Source organism: Electrophorus electricus, chromosome 4, assembly GCF_013358815.1.
Source record: "Electrophorus electricus isolate fEleEle1 chromosome 4, fEleEle1.pri, whole genome shotgun sequence".
Lineage (NCBI taxonomy): Eukaryota > Metazoa > Chordata > Actinopteri > Gymnotiformes > Gymnotidae > Electrophorus > Electrophorus electricus.
Window position 1 is genome coordinate 13,860,403 of NC_049538.1, and position 17,931 is coordinate 13,878,333.

At 42.7% G+C, this 17,931-nt stretch overlaps 1 protein-coding gene across 2 annotated transcripts in view; it reads right to left on the minus strand.

The window, feature by feature from the left end:
- Positions 1-17,034, minus strand: part of cntn5 (contactin 5) — a 151,011-nt gene extending 133,977 nt beyond the window's left edge. For both annotated transcript variants that reach the window (XM_035525504.1, XM_035525503.1), the window contains exon 1: positions 16,636-17,034. The gene's annotated coding sequence lies outside the window, so the exon portion shown is untranslated. The remainder of the gene's footprint in view (positions 1-16,635) is intronic.
- Positions 17,035-17,931: the final 897 nt, after the last annotated feature.

A 17,931-nucleotide genomic window follows, 5' to 3' on the forward strand; every position in this document is an offset into this window, starting at 1 on the left:
TATTTCACCATGCATATCACACAGACTAAACTCGCACTGATGTAATATTATTGACAATGACAGTAACACAATTAAAACATAAGCGGATGGCTATTTGATACTGAACACTACATATTCGGTTCCGTTCTCAATCTATAAATGACAATCTGTCCACATATCATGTGATATTTGACCTTGTAGAAACACACAGTGACTGAACTGCAGAAAACGACACTTAAGGAAGGAAAGTCAAATGGTTGGCTGTGCAGGCTGTAAGGATCTGCACAGTGACAGTCCAGTACACGGGATCTGAAATTAAACAAAGCCATGAAAGAAGTGCAAATTGGGAGACCCGGGTCAAGCAGACTTTCACGTATACTGGGTATCGCAGCTTTCCTACAACTTAATCATAAATAGAACTGTCATGCTAAGTCCTTGTTTGCAAATACATTTGCAATCAGTGGCTGACCTGCGGGGCTCTGGACGTGGCCATGGAAGCCCACTCTGATTCTGCCGTTTTTAACTCTAGGTAGCATTAGCTGGTGCACCATTCAGGGTGTTTTCCTTTCGCCTCAGTGGGTTCAGGTCAGGTGACTGACTCAGGCCAGTCAAAGCCGTTCCTCTTTCTGGCCCTGAAAAGCCCTGCTGTTGCCGCAGGAGTGCATTCCGGGCCGCTGTCCTGCTGCAGGGGAAGCATGGAGCGGTGAGTACTGAGGCGTGTGCCTGGAGCCGAGCAGTTAAGAGGCTTTTGTGCACGTCAGAATTCATCCCACTGCAGCGTGCAGTCACCTCATCAACAGGGACAAGTGAGCCGCTTCCACAGGCTGCCGCGCAGGCTGGAGCCGCCATGGCTCACAGACAAGGCAGCACCCACCACAGTTGCTTATTCTTCCTCTGTGCTTCCCCTTTCCCATCTGGTACAGGCTTTTCTGTCATCTGCCGATAGGAGTCCATTTTGGATCTCCATGGGGTTCTTGGTGGTCTTTCCCACCAGTCGTCTACATTTGGTGATGAAGCCCTTTAAGGCCTTGCCGGTGTACTTTCCTCTTTGTGGTGGTCTTTGACACATTCCTCAGTTATCCACTACTTTGGTCTTCCTGTGTCCTGCTGTGTCGTTCGCTATTGGCTAGTGCAGAGGAGCTATATATGGTCTGGGTCTGTGATTGATTTAATTGGATTTGCCAGCCTGGTGATGGCCTGATTTACTGACACTTCTTTGGTCATCATGTTGACAGCAGCAGAAAAATCGACATGTCAAATGTCACATGTAGATTCAGCACTAGGGCTTTTATTATCTCCCTTTGACATGAACTAAATTTGCAACAACAAACAACACAACCACCTTTGGACCATGAAATTGAGAGGCTATGAGCAATAAAAGCAAAACAACAACAACAACAACAACAACACAGTAACCACACTCATACACATTTCACCTGACGCTGACAGACATAAGCTCGAATTAAAGCAGACTTCAGCTTTGTACCTAATGTTTGTGAACACAAAGCCAGTAGCAGTGTCCTCCACTCCACATCAAACAAAAACTAATGTTTACTGAAATGCAGCAATTGATTTTTGAAACATTTTTCTCTGGGTCATTAAATTGTTGCTTGCACATATCAGTCATGTTGTGACGCTCCTCTTCCTAATTTAGGCAAACGCGCTAATTAACATCCAAAAGTAATGACTTTGATGAATGAACTGTAACGATCTTCAAGGTTGAGAAATGGAGTGGTCTGCTAGGGTACGTGAGCTGAGAAGGGTGTCAAAAGACAGAGGATGGTTTTTTAACCATTCATCTATCATCTATGCATCCATGTCTGGTCACTAAAGAACCACTGCTTTGTATTCTGCATTCCTGTAAAAACAACATCATTCTATAGCACAAAATCAATTATCCATATGAAAAAGTTACACATGTGAAGTCATCTACTTTTTAGAAGATAAACTGGTTTCACCTCCTAGATCTTCAGAAGCACTTTGCTTGTACACAACTTTTATATATATATAATAGCAGAAGAGGGCCATAGTAACAGATCCCACCAATCCCAACTCCCAAAATGAACAATCAGGAACATGAAAAGCTCAAGAAATATCAAGGGCTGAGAGAAGAGCTGGAAAAGATGTGGAAGGTGAAGGGAACAGTGGTTCCTTTGGTAATCCGAGCACTAGGGGCTATGACCTTCAGACTGGGAAAATGGCTCCAACAGATACTAGGAACAACATCCGAGATCTCTGTCCAGAAGAGTAGTAGAGAACCCAAGCTTGAAGGTCAAAGAAACCACCTGGAGGAGGGCGATTGGCAAATATATGTATGTATTCTTCCTAGACAAATTAAGGTCCTTAAACTAGAAAATTAAAGCAAACGTTTGCCACACGTTTCAATTTCAGTTTTGGGGACACGGGAAAATATACCATAACCCCGGCAGTCCTGACACTGGTGCAGCCATTTCAATAACTATGGCCTCTAAATATTTCACACAAGTCACACTCTCTATCAAAACAGTAACTAATTCGGTTAAAAGGCATTTATGTAAATTACATCAATAGATTTTTGATAAGGACTGTTAATGACTAGGCAAATCATTGCAGGCCTCAGATGTTTTCCTGTCAATGTCCAACTGCTTTCCTTTCCTTGGCTGGTTTGGGGCACTCATCTACAGCCCGCTCGAACCATATGTGTGACTATTGGCCATTAAACCCTTTACCTGAGTTGATCACAGCCTTTAACATTCAGGGACCAGTAGGATACAGGAAGATAAATCTCTCCTTCTGCCACTGGGTGTGAAGCCACCTCAGAATACAAGGATCTGAAAATATAATTTCCGACGGTTCCCTTTTTGTCCAGGTTACCTTTAAAAAGTCGCAACACAGGCTGATAACGGCATCCCAAATGTGGTCAGTTGTCCTCTTCGGCCCATGCAATTCAGCCGCTGTGGCCTGTAAATTAGCCGTGAAACATTTTTCATTTGCAGACGTTAGCCAGATGGGCAGAAACCTTTCCCGGAGACACTGCATGCTTGGAGTGGAGGGATAGAGATTGAAAAGCACAAAAACACTGGGAGATTTGTAAACCAAACTCCACTCCACAGTGGACACAGCACCGTATTCCCAATCTGGTGCATTGTAACACCATTTTAACAACTGTCCTTTTGTTTTCACTACTCTGAATCAAATTGTCTCAGCAGTTATGGTACTGCAGTTTCACGTCTACCCCAAAACCCAATAGGTTTCAGTTAATGTGTCCAGTGGTTAATTGAACTCTGCTGATGAATTATTAATGACCTGCCTCTTTTTCTCGTTCTAACGCAAGTCAGCGCAATCCACGGGATGCAAAAGATGCACTGGAAAAAAAAAAAAGCAGGTGCTCTTACTGACTCAATCATATTCCAAACAATCAGACTTCACCTCTGCCAAAAATACTCGTAATCGCATATTTATTTCCCCACTTGAATCGCAGCGTGGAGTGACGTTGACGTTGGAGCCTCCAGTAGTGAGAGTGAAAGCGTCCCGCCGGAGTGAAGCATGGGAGGGGCGAGTACGCGCCACCGTTCCGCCATGTGACAAGCGTGTGCGACGGAGCTGTGCAGATGGTCCTGTGCCGGGGGTGACGGAGATTACCGCCTCAGTGCTGGTCGAAGGAGTCAAGGTTAAACACTCTCACACTGCACCTGGGAATGGTCAAAGGCGATGTGCAGCCCAGAGTCACAGGAATGAGCAGAGCGAGACGCATGTAGCACGTGCTGCGCAGGGATGACCTCACATAGCAGTACACACAGTGCTTAGTGTTGCATCAATGGCCCAGTCATAGAAAATCTTATGCCTTAATTAAATGATGTATGTTATTGTATATAATATTGTTTGGACAACATTACAGGCATGATTGTCAGCTCGGAGGTCTACAAATATGTCATTAATGTATAAAATATATATTTTTACATTTTATTATTTTCATTACTGTTGTTTATTATTTGTTTGAATATATGCTATGTGGGAACTGACAGCTGTCAGCTGGGGCGCTGGGGGACACAGCCCTGACATGACAAGACTTCCCCCATTCCCAGTTCTCACTACACATGTTGCCATGGATACCTCTTCTAGGGTGGATATGATTTCTGTATAGCTGGAAGATGCTGATCAACACTTAAAGAGGAAAAAAAAAAGAAGACATTCCTCCGGATTTCCCATAGCTTTGGCCGTCTTTCACAAAAGGGGACAGCCAGTAATAACGGCCTGCTTCACTGGGCTAAACTGGTCCATGTTGATTTGTGGCATTTCTTCTGGGACCAAGGCAGCACTAGGAGACTTTAAGCTCTCTATTATTATATGCTTATCCTGGCTCTAGGATCAGTGCCATTCAACCCATCGCAATATAAAACCAATATCTGTTTAGTTCCTATGTTAATCTATGACTTTATGAGGTTGATCTATGACTTTTTTCCCCAATGCATTGAGCTATCATCAGATTGTAGTGAACAGGAAAAAGTATTCCAATAAAAAATATATACTATTAACCCTTAAAAATGGGAATGCGTTGCCTGTACCCATGGACATCCCTTGGACATCCCAATCCTTATCCTTAGCAGGCAGGTCTCGCTCATATCGCTGGTCTCATATCACATACAAAAATGGGCCATTAACTAAACCGCTACCCCTCAGGGCATGCCCTTTCAATCACATACATTTAAACTCACTTCAACCCGTCACACTGTGGAAGAAGAACATAAATAACTTTAAAGATTTGCTCTGATATGCACTGTAACCATTATGTCTAAAATCCAAAAGGCTCAAAGACATAGTGCTAATCTTTTTTTTTTTTCCTGCCAAATTAAAAAAGTAAAATATTACTTAGCAATCAAAGTAAATAATTTCGAGCTCGCCCCAACAAATCAAACCACATAAACATTGCAATCTGCAGTCAGAACTCGGATTACGTGCTTTAGTGCATGCATCTGATGTTCTCATCACTTCACCTAGAGAGCGAGGGCTGAGCTTCCTATTCATGTCAAACATTCCCTTTAATCCCCTTTGAGATGTGAGTACTTCTCTTTTTGAGTGCACCTTAATCAGTCTGGGAGATCAGTGAGTCGGAAGACACAGAACAATGTTATACCACAGCAATCATAAACACATACAGCGCACCACACCGATACGATACACCCATGCATCATCGATATGGATGGGAAGGCCGGACTGTATGTGAGAGCTCTGGCATAAAAGACTCTGGCATAACACATTCTATTTAGTCACGTGTAAGTAAACGTGTAGGATCTTTACACTGTGCCTTCGTGATCGTGATCTCTTCTCATCCTCGCACAGCACCAGGGTGCACCTGCACGTGTGTGTGTGCACGAGTGAGAGAGAAAGAGAGCGAGAGTGACAGAGGGAGAGAGCGAGAGAGTAAAACCTCTGCCTCATAACGGCAGGTTATGGAGAATCCTTGCGACGTCCACTTGAATCCGTGCGCGCTCGGACGTGGTTAGATTTGTACGCTGGTGGTAGCCAGCAACATTCTTGTTTTGTTTCCTGTGCCCTGCAGTGAGAGCTGTAGACAAACACTGAACACTCCAGAGGGAGAGAAAAAGCAAGCTAGATAGATAGACAGAGAGAGCGAGAGAGGGACAGAGCACCATGGGGTCAGGCAGAAGGCAGCCGACTGTCCGTGGCCTCTACAAATGCACCTGGTATGGATCCTGCTGGGGTTAGTGCCCCATTCTCACCGCCCGCAGGTGACAGTAACTGCAATCTCAGCCCCAACCCCATACGGGGGGAAGATTGGGAGTGGGAGTGGGGGGGGGTATCTGGATCCCAAAACTGACACGGCACGGTGGGGATGCGGCCCTAAATGAGCACAGCATCCCTTGAGGGTGCCTGCCATTCTCACGCTGAGTGATAATGCCAGAAAGAGCCTGCCCACCCTAGACCCACCGGAGTAACTGAGGCTCCCACATGTACACTAACGTGGCCTAAACACAAAAGTAGACTGGGCCACCCAGTGGAGGTTGAGGTTGGGTTCCCTCTTGAGTCTTGGTCCTCCCAAGGTTTCTCCCTTAATCCGCCCCCAAGGGAGTCTCTCCTCGCCACTATCGCTTCCGGCGTGCTCATTAGAGATCTGGACCCCGTACATTTGCAAAGCTGCTTTGTGACAACATGTTAAAAGCACTATATGAATACACTTTGACTTTTTGAAGCGATTTCGAAGCCCACTGTGTACGTTAGAAGAAGCCACCAAACCCCAGCCTGGTCCCTCCTACAGCGAGGGGCATGGGAAGTCAAAAGCCTGAAGTGTGTGAAAGCACTTGTGCGCGTGGTAGGATGAAATGCTTTGGCGGTGCAGAGGTTGATTAAAATCCCAAAGTTGGAAATCCATGCTACATTTGCTCAGCCACTGGAGCTGAGAGAGAGAGAGAGAGAGAGAGTGGCATGGTGCAGTATATGACAGCACAACTCATGGCACAATGCGGCAGGCAGAAGTGGGAACAGCATGGGTTGCGTAAAGGTCTCTCCTTTTACCAGCAGACAAAAAGTAATTAAGCTCTGAATTCGACAGGGTACTTGTGTCAGAAGAAGTACTTTACATGGGGTTAAGAAGCCATTTGATATTCATAAGCTTGATAAGAGGATTATTACTCATGAGCCCTAGATTACATGAACGCCCAACACACAGCTCATTAGCTGTTTCTTATGAGGTCAGGGCATCATTTTGAATTTTGACAGTCACCTGACGCTAATGTTGGTGAAAGCAAGTGTAGGGAAACCAGCAGAAAAGAAACAGGAAGGAGACAAATAAACAAACAAACATAGTGGAAAGCGGTCTAAGTTTCATTCCAGCGTATAGCACAGGAGTCTCCATTATGGCATGACATTTCAGCTGTGTATATTTGGCTTGACTTGAATGCCCATTGTTAACTCTGACACCTGTGACATGACTAAAGGCCTCTGCTTTCTGGGCCACTGGGATAGGAAATGCTATAAATTACCATTTGCCTGGGAGATCTTTGTTCCCATTGTTGCATGCCTCAAGGGAAATGCCCATTTTCACCAAATTTATATTTACCTTTCTATAGCAAAATTAATCCACTGGGGGACGCTGCTGCGTACCCGCTCCTGTCACACAGTATCCTGAGGGAGCAAAAGCATTGTCGCTTGGATCGGATCAGACAGCAAAATCCAGTCCATCGCTGTTCATCAAAAAAAAAAAAAAAAAAAAAAGCCAGGCTGTTTGAAAATTGTACAGTGTCTTATGGATATACACCGGAAAGGAAGGAATAATGCACGTCAGAATATCTGTATTTTAATGCCAAGTGTAGTATGAAAACAAGCTCACAGGACTCAGGCATTGATGCATTGATGAGTCATTGACTTCTGGAAGCTGATCAGTTAACCAGCCCTGATATCTATTCCCATTATACCTGAATCAATCTCTCTCTCTCTCTCTCTCTCTCTCTCTCTCTCTCTCTCTCTCTCTCTCTCCCCATCTCTCTCTCTCTCTCTCTCTCTCTCCCCCCATCTCTCTCTCTCCCTCTCTCTCTCTCTCCCCCCATCTCTCTCTCTCCCTCTCTCTCTCTCCCCCCATCTCTCTCTCTCCCTCATCTCTCTCTCTCTCTCCCTCATCTCTCTCTCTCTCACACCAGCCCTTCGTTTGACTCTTCCTCAGTCCCCTAATTAGCAACTCTCCATCTCAATCTCATCCTCGCACTTTGCCCATGAGCTTGTTAGGCATCTATAAAAAGAAACAAATTAATAAATAAATAAAAATAAATGTACAAACATTTTTTTTTTTTTTTTTTTAAAAGAGCCGCGGTGAAAGCAGAGCTACGGCACAGTCGGCCCAGATAAGTCCCTTCCTCTGTCATGTTAAATAAGACGATGGGGAGAGAGGTCTGGAGGTGTGTGCCCATCTTGTGGACTCCACCGCGGAACACAGTTTTCAGCCCGTCACGGCTGGCGACGGGCAACAAGCTCTGCTGTCCCTCTCCCAGAACAGCAGAAACCGCACGCTGCCATGCTAAAGCTATGTAGGAAGAGATCTGAAGAGGAAGGAAATGTGAATGTGGAGTGGACCACAGCAGAATAGGACAAGAGCCCCCAAAGAACCAATGCAAACAGACTTGCAAGCAATACTTTTAATTTGGATTTGATCAAGGTACATGTGCCAAAGGAATTGAAGAGTTATATATTTTTTTCTACTGTCACTGTTGCAGCAAAACTAAAGAAAAGAAAAGACTGCTGTGGGGTGTTGTTATCCAGCTGGCTAATATTCTTCCCTCAAAAACAGATCTCTTAAATCTCTCATTGGGACCGTCTCTAAATGTACTTATCTTCTGCCCATAAAGACACCCCATAAACACCTCTGTCAGCTCACTCTGTTAAATCTACTCCTAATCTTAGATTTAGCTGAAATCCACAATTTTCCTCCTTCCAGGTGTCTGCTCAAAGCCCCTTCATGTTCTCCTTTTAAAGAGAAGCCATGGTGCAAAGCAAGCATATCTTTACCTTGCCAACTGATTTCTACTGCTCTAATTTACCCCATGCTGGCAGGCCTCAAATGTGACCACTTAGGAATCATTAAAACTGATTAGACTTCAAGTTGCCAGTACACAAAAGACCTCAATTAGGCATGTATTTGCTGTGACATGGGGCATTAGAGTTTATGAGCAAAACATAGCCAGATATCTGGCATTATGGCCAATATTCTTGAAGAGTCTTCAAAAGCAAAAAAAAAAAGTCAGTGAAAAAGGAGGAACCTTAAGCCCGCCATCTGACTGCTCCACATAAGAACACAAGCACGGGTATGTGTGCGTTTTCTGAATTCCCTCTAAAGTGCTGCCAGGTAGGAAATGATTTGTAGTTGTGGCAGACGCGCCATCATGGAACATGAGCGTGGAACGCACAAGTGCCTATTCCCCTCGCCTCGAAACAAATGAACCGACTCACATTCGATGGGCCCTGGATCTCGCTTAATTGGAGAGCATTCGTTTTTTTCTTTTTTTTTTTTACGAGGTGTGATAGAGTGACTTGTTCAGTGCTATCCAAATCATATCGCCCTTTATGGCTCGGCACCGCGCTGAGGAAAAATAAAATATAGTCTGGAGTATCCAATGAATATCTTGTGCACATTTTCTTGCAAGCATCGTAACCCTGCACTAGGGAAAAGGGTGGAAAACGACACTTTTGACTATTTAGAGAAGATATGCATAACAGGAATACACTAAACCAAGTGGCACTGGAAATGGAGGGAAAGAAAACTGGGGCGATTTAGTCTTGGGAAGAAATGCCTGCACAAACAGTTCAGTGCAAATTGAACCTGGCAAATATGAGGTCTTTACATTTGATGGGCACTTTAATGGAAGTTAACTCTCAGCAGGTAACCAAACAACTGAAATCCAGCTTGCCATTACAGATGTGTGTATTGCACAGCTGATGAAGGACCTATGTCCGAAACGTGCTGTGTCTCTGGAAACCTTGCAAATGTTGAATACCTCTATATCTCTACTTACAATACAGTTACTCACCTGGAATATTCTAATCTTCTTCTTTTCCTATATATATGTATGTATGTATGCATGTATGTGTGTGTGTGTGTGTGTGTGTGTGTGTGTGTGTGTGTGTGTGTGGTTAATGTGACACTATACGTGACACTATGACCTAACACACACATACAAAACAAGAACGAAATGTATACGCTCATATTTTGAGCTGTTAGCAAAATATATCAATTTTATGTATCCACTGAATTTTCAGATAACAGCAGCACATTTCTTATTTATCTCTCTGGAGCTTTATCCTTCTTTTACTAATAGCTATAGTTTTTCAGTCCATCATAAAATGATGAAAATGTAGGAAACAGGAATGTGGAAATGATAAAAATGTAGGAGCAAAATATAAAGTTGCATAATGTAGAAAATAAATGTACTGGGATTATATTCCTACATATTGCAACTGTGTTGTTTGCAATATAATTAAACATAATTAAAAACATCGGTCAGCCCTCGAAGTGGTACGTCTGAAGGCTGCCGTGCGTTATTTTAACCGAAATGATTTACATTTGATGAATCGCATGAATGTGACTGTGAATCTTCAAAACACCCAGAGGACAATCATGTGGAATGTCCTGGGGGCCTTATCACGCTTGCAGAACACACACACATAAAAAATATGGCCTGAGGAATCGTTTACGTATTGCAGTGATAACGATTTAAAAAGCAGTATATTGCGCGAGTCTCAAACTGATTAAATGAGCTCCTTTATTCAGCACGTTGGCATGGAAAGCTTTTAACTTGATATTCAGCCCTTGTTAAAAAAAATACCATTCATATTTAACCAATTTTATCCTAAAGTTATAATGCTCTAATAATTTAAAGGTACTTGAAACTTTGTGATTTTGTCCGAGTAGATTTTCTATTTTACTATATCTAAGGGTATAAATCAAGGAGTAAAACATTAAATGTTTAATTTAGACAATGTATTGATTACTACATTTATCCAACTTTCAAGAGGATCTGGTAAGAGTTTGAAAACTCCTACTGCAAGAGTAAATACATTTAAACCCTCCCCTGACCAGGACATAATGCACTGGTATGTTTAACACCGTGACTTAAGTAGAAAGTGCAAACCACACACCGCAGTGCAGAATGTGTTACATTAAGCCAGTTTTCACAAAGCAGACACTTACCACTAATTATACAAATTAACTTGTCAGGTGGTTCCAGAGGGGTGTTTGTCTTCCTACACATTCTCTAAAAGACCAGCGGGCTTCTATTCTAAATGAAATGCAGTATCAAGAAGTGCCCTAGGGCACAGGAAGGATGACCAGGGTACAATTCTGTTCCACCCAGTAGCCTTTAAGCCCCTGACTGGCTGACTGGCTGATTCAGAACCACGGGCATTCAGAGCTCAGGCATTATGTGAATCACGTGCCCTCTCAAGGACAGTATGCTAAAATCTTAGCAGTCATCCACCTGTATTGGCTCTCCGTTTGCAAAAAAAGGGCATCTTTTTACTCCCAGTGAGAAGTCCAGCATAATTTTATGTATGAAGGCATGCACAGTCAGATTACCACACAGTTTTGAAATGATTTTTCCAGATTTCCTCAGCTCAACTAGTCTAATTGTTTTTGGCGTAGGTCAAATTTAATGTGAGTGTGACAAGGCTATCAGAAATTAAAAGGTCAGAGTTGTTGTAAAACGTTTTTTTTGTTTGTTTGTTTTTCCCAAGGCATCAACAACAAGGTCAACTCATCACACATGCAGCATTTGACAGACAAGTTCCCGTACCCAAGACAGCATATGGATTTATCAGTACAACAGCCTCTGCGGGAATCGAGCCCATGACCTCAGCATTGCGAGCTCATGCGCTACCAGGTGCACTACACACAGTACTTACTGTACACTGAGGAACGTTACCGCTCAGATCACCGAGCCCATAGAATATGAATGTAGTTGTTATAATGGCTGGAGGCTTGTGAGGGTTCCCTGTGGTTAGCTACCTGCCAAGCTAAATCCTGGCACAAGATCTGCTCTGCTTACAAATTACACTGGTTTTAGTATGGAGCATTACAAATTAGAATAGAACATTATACGCCATGGAGAATTACACAGGTTTTTGAATAGGCATTTTAACTGCTTAGTTAGAACTTATTAGCTGAGAGTCTCACAATATATTGTTTGTTAATCATTATTGCAGTATTGGTCTTTGGAATGTCGAGATCACAAAGCTTCAGTATGCAAAATTACTTCTATAACAACTTTTTGTTTGTGTTTGCTGTTTATTGTGTGTTGTATATATACACACACACACAATTTTATAGAGAGAGACTCAAAATTGCAGTGAAATATATATGTTTGTATTTCACTGCAATTTTAAGTCTCTCTCTCTCTCTCTCTCTCTCTCTCCTTTACAATCCTTCTGTAAATATTACTCCAGATTGTGTGTAACATTTAAGCTTCCATCCCACTGTGACAGGTCTGGACTGAGGCAGTCACTTGGCAGTAACAAAGCCACACCTACATGGGTTGTGTGGATAAGTTTCCATTTTCACTCAGTGCCCAGCACGAAGACATCCCAGGGACACGTGTGTCCGTTTTCATTATATTAATCCTGCCTCTCTCTGTGGAAGCTCCCTGTGGTCTCATTATCTTATCTAAAAATGAAAGGCTTTTCTCCTTGTCCACGGAGCGGGGGCCTGGTCGCAGTTTAGCTTTCTCCAGGGCTTCTAAGCTGCGTTTTGTCGTTTTCAGTTAGTCCTGATCCCAGGTCTGTGGGTTTAAGCCGGTAACCTTTAAAACTGCCTGAACAAATGTTGCCTCAGTGTAATAACAAAATAAAACCTCTTAGGTGACGTGTAGCGGTCCGGCGTGGTGTGCTCCACATGAAACGGAGCGGAGTACAGTGTCGCGGGGAAACTATATCCAGCTGTGATGGAAATTAAACTCTAAAATCTAATTGGACGGCATCTCACACAACTGTAAAGTGAAAGGTTTGGGAGACCAGGATCCCCAGCACTATGTAATGACCATTGTTACTATGGTACAAAATTGCTTTAATTAAAACATAATTAAGACATAACTAGTATGGCCTGCATTAGTTGGACTCTGCCCCAGTATGATGACTGTATCGTTTCTTATCTCTGTACTACACTAGGACCATTAGTATCATAAATAACTTGTCTTGTAAATTGTGTCATCTTAAACAATTTCTTACGCTACCTAAAACTAGATGATACACACCTGTTCTCGTTATCGACCGAGCCTTAAATCTAGGAAAAACAAAAGGTCCTCATAAAGCATATTATGGGGGCATCATTTGGGATCAATTTCTATGACGACGCATGGTGTCCCCACTGCAGTGCCACCGCCCCCGCCGTAGAGATGGATCCACCTGCCCTCACGTTCACCAGCCCAAAACCCACAGAATGTGTCAGTGCTGTCAATCATAGTAAGCTGATTTGTCTGTGTGCATGTGTGTGCCTGTGTTTGGAAGGAGGGTTGGAGGAGAGACAGCGGAGGGAGGTGATCATCATCTGAACCACAACAGCAGGCCATTTCGGAAAACAAGCAAGCACAGAAAGGAATCAGAGGAATTTGCATGTTTCAATAAGTGACTTGAGTTTGGAACGAGTTGAAAATTCAGTTTTTCACATGTTATTGAAATGGGCCTGAGTGGTCTCTACATCTTCACAGGAACATGCAAGCACACCAGAGCAAAATGGATGTGGTTAGCTCCTGGCCCATTAAAATGGGGGTGGAGGCGGGGAGGGGGGGGAGGAGGAGGAGACGATGGAGGCGATGAAGGCAATGGACAGTTGATGAAAATGCTAGGAAGGCGTTTGCCAAGTCGTTCTCATTCAATAAGATAACGCTGATATGTTATCCCAAACATTTAATTTTTTACATTTTCTTTAGTTTGTAATTGCATGTATAAATACATTAAAAAACATCAAAGCAAGGATTAAAATACTCAATTTTGACTTTAGAAGTAACAAATGCTCTCAGTCTCCCTTTACTATGGCAAGGCAACATTTATGTCTGCCTAAAATTTAAAGGAGCAATAAGCCAGTATCATCTCATGGGTCACGTGACTTATCACAGCACTGAAGTAAGAATCTGAATTCCTCATTCATCTATGAAGGAAATCACAATGTTTCTTTCACTTGTGATCTGTCCTGGACATCCACATTTCTGAAACCACCTATCTAGGTGTGGGCAAGATGTTGATATGCTATTGTCACTGTGATAGACATATTAAGACAATCTTTCTTAGCATTTGGTGAGAATTGTCAGTACTTTTAGAAACACTTACCAATTACATTTCATTTAAAAAAACAAACAATTAAAGAGATCCTGTAAACAACAAACAAGTCATATTGTGAAAACAGTAAAGGTGAATGGCTATTACCCCATTAAGCCAATATCATATTATTTATTTATTTATTGGTTCATTTTGCTTCCTTCCTGGTTTATTTTTGTAAAACAATTTTTTTTAAATGTTTTTTAAAAAAAGGTATGCTCTACAAAATATTACTGTACACCCAGCCTTTCTTTTCCGCTCTGAAAAATTCAATCATGAAAAGAGATGCCACACATGTGAAATGGCCATTTTAAATTCACCAGTGAAGTTTTGAACAATCCCCTTAGAAAACCCTCAGGCAGAGGACTCGTGAGCAATTACACATCTGTGCTGCTAAGAGTTCCGAATGACTGTCTGACCCAGTTTCAGAAAGTCTACGGTGTTGCTTAATAACAACTCACACTGGTCACAGAGAGAAAATGGTGCTAGCGCCACATTCCGGAGGATCAATCCTAGTGTCTCTAGCCGGTTATGCATTCCGTTCACTTCAAAAACAGTTTACGCCCAAAGGCTTGGACCCTGCTCAATTGTGAATTTATGCAACCAAACTGCCTGAGGATTACAACATGAATGGTCAGTGCCATTAGGCTTCTCTGACAAGGGGAAAATCTCAAGTTAACGTATGTACAGCAAGCTACTAGCATGGCACTGGCAGAGATTAATGATTAATGCCTGATACTACTGAATAGAAGCAATAAACCAACACCTCCAATGCTGAAATGGGTTTTAGTGTTCCATGGGACATGAGCGAGGGTTCTGCAGGTGATGTGGTCTAAACAGAGCCCTAAGTGTGCATTCTTACTTCTTCGCCACAGCTGTCTGATCACTAGACGACTGAATGAATTTCGCATCTTCCACACGCCCCTCATATTTCACTAAATTATCAATTTGTTATCAGTTACATCTTAACCACAGCCTTGGCTTTCCAGATATACAAACCAATTCACACTTTGATTTGCAGCTAAATGAAAAAGGATACACGCTGTAGAACAGGCCACACAGAGCCAATTCAAGCCATACCTTCAAAATACGAAATACAAATCTAAATAATTAAAACCATAATTTTGTTAACTTTCAAAATTTATGTTGTGGTGATTAAATAATTACCCTGATAACAATGCACAATCTGTAGTCTATGGCACTAGTGCAAAAGGTACAAAATATGTGTCAGATTATGTTACTCAGATTACGTTCAGTTGAAAACCAGAGCAATGGCATTGGATACTGACAGAACAAGAACCTTTCTTGTGAAAATGTCAGTTAAGACTTATAGTTTCAGGAGGAAATTGTTGCATGGCAACCGGTTGGCATGGTCATAAGTGCAAAAACACATCATGGCTGTGGTGAGAAAATCTATCTTCATTTTTGACACTCTGAATTTTTTTTTTTCCTACCCAAGGCATGCTATAGTTCTAGGAACTGAGACAACACACTTCTAGCCCTTGAAGATACATGTACGAGAACGATAATTGCAACAAAACATGTCAAACATATTCCTCTGCCCTCTCTTGAAAAACCGACGGTTTTGTAGTAAGAATTCTACCCAGAATTTATTCACACAATGAATCACAAGCAGCACTAAAGTGGGTTTTTTTGTTTTTTTGTTTTTTTTTTGGTTTTTTTACAGGGGTGGGGTGGGTGGGTATATGATGCCAGACAACACTGACAACTTCAGAAACGATCTCTGCAAGTTTGAAGCCTTGATACGTTGGTCGCCCTAATGAGCAATTAAACCAAGACTTTCCTTTTAAATCAGTGTTACTGCTCCAGTGTCAAAGAATAAGACAACGAACATATTTCACTCGGCGATCTCCCCTCAGGATACAGCCTAACACTTCTGTTGATATGGGAAGGAGTTAAGGAGAATATCCACACAGCAAAACCCAGAATTAAACGCTGAATTAACAACTATTGTGTTCATACAAGTCCATCTGACCAAAAATGAGTACATCTGGGGTTCATCACTGAGATTTTTATCCATTGTGGCAGCCGTGTGGTGTAAAATCTTCAGATAAATGAATTGCTTCGAAGTTGAATCCACTCCGTATTATATTAGATAAAGCAAAGCAGAAATCCACTCCACAACCGTATATTAGATATTTACATGTAGCACTCAAAAAATAAATAAAGAAAATGATTTGTACATTGCTCCTCTGAATTTACGTGAATGATATTCCCTGATTTTAAGGCAATAAGTCACATCAAGGTTCTTCGCCTTGTTTGCAAATAACCAACCCTCTTCGCTTTCTAAATCTGAACCGCTTTGATAAAGAGTTACGTGTTTGGTTTTAATAGTCTTCTCCCTGTAACCTGTCATATAAAGATTTTTGATTACATCCCAACTAGTGCAGGTATACAGGGTCGAGGTGGGATTGAACAGTCAATGGGCAGAGTGCGAATAAAGGTCTGTCAAAAATATAAACTACAACCTCTGTTCTCTTTTGTGAAAATTAGGAATGATTCGTTTATCCCGTTAAAAAACGACCACGCACTTTAATCCGGATGTTCACACTTTGTTGCCACTTAATGCTTACTTCCAGGCATTTACAGTCGTGTCTTCACAGGGCAGAGCAAATCGGTAGGTTTAAAACAAGTTCACAACATACCACGGACCACACGGGGGTGTTTTAAGGGACGAAACGCGACTACGAGCTGTTCTGTTCGGTGTGTGCAGAAATGCGATTCAACATTTAGCTCTAAATCATTAGCATACAGTATCGTAAAAACGGAGCATATTTCAGTGGCCCCGATACGCGACACCCTCTGCAAAGAACAAAAACGCACAAACGGAGGACAACTCTCACTTACTCTGGATGTTTGCAGCAAGAGCAAGACACACTTTCGTGGGTGAGGTATTTGTGCCTGGTCCAAGAGTGTCTTGTTAGTTGAAAGTCACAAAACCAAACATGGAGACAGCGCAGAAAGGCTTGAGGCGCACCAATCCAACGAATCTCTAAAGGATCGGCAGACCACAGCGCGTCGTTTCAGCTCTTCGCGGTCGTGGCGTCCGTTCTCGTGTGCCGTTGCAGCTGTGTCGCTGACTTTTACCTACGCCCCCTTTTAGACACCTTCTTCGTGCAATCGTGCGTGGCAACGATAAAACACGGGAGGCCGTGGACGTTCGTCTCACTGTGAGCGTTTGCGTCGCGTTGTGTGCCAGCGTCGGAGGCAGCAACCATTCCAGTCTCGACCAAAGACGGTGAAGTGTCGCCGCGTGTCCCGCCAGTAGCCCGCGGCTCCCGTCGATGTAAGCCTTCTTTTCCTGCAGTCACCGAAAGTTCTCACGTGGGTCACACCGCTGCTCCCACAAATTCGCGAAGAGAATCATATTCTGTTTTATCCGAATATGCAAAATATGAGGTTATGTTTATTCTTGATTGTTTATTTATTTCATTTCTAAAATGCAGTAGAAGACTACCCTCTTTAGAGAGCCTCCTGAAATAATGGCTGTTTCTCTGAGATAATATGAGAAAAAAAAATCCGTTAGCGTGGTCCAACTAACTAATTCATACGAAAGTGGCCTAAAATACATTACTGGCTACTACTGCATATGCTAATGATATTGGGGGACTATTTGAATGTAAGTATATAAGGTGTACAAAACGGGTGACAAAAAATGACACTGGGGTGAAATATTCTGTTCTTACTAATATAGCACGTGTGTCATCTCAGAAACTCATCCAACACCACTTTCTGTTAGCTATAATAGATCAAGCAGCTTTTTTTCTATTTACATTCCCGATCTCTTGTGCTTTTGAATTCAGGCTGAACTGTGTATCTAGGACTGTCAGCTAGGCGTCTTCTTTGTCATGTCATACGCAGAGCCTGGCCCTTGCCATTGGCACCGATTTGCACTCAAAGTCACAGGGAGACGCCTCCAGGGTCTCCTTCCTCTGAACAACGTCGTCATCCATCCTCTAATTAAAACTACCACGTATAGGCGAATTTTGGCAGAAGTGCTGCGTTTTCCTCCGCGAGTGCCGTGTCCCCTGACTGAACCGTGCCGGTGCGCACTGACTGAAAGTGTCTGACCTGCACAGGAAGAGGCCGACTATCACTGGTTCCTGGTCATCGGCATCAGGATGGTGCCGGGATGTTAAATCA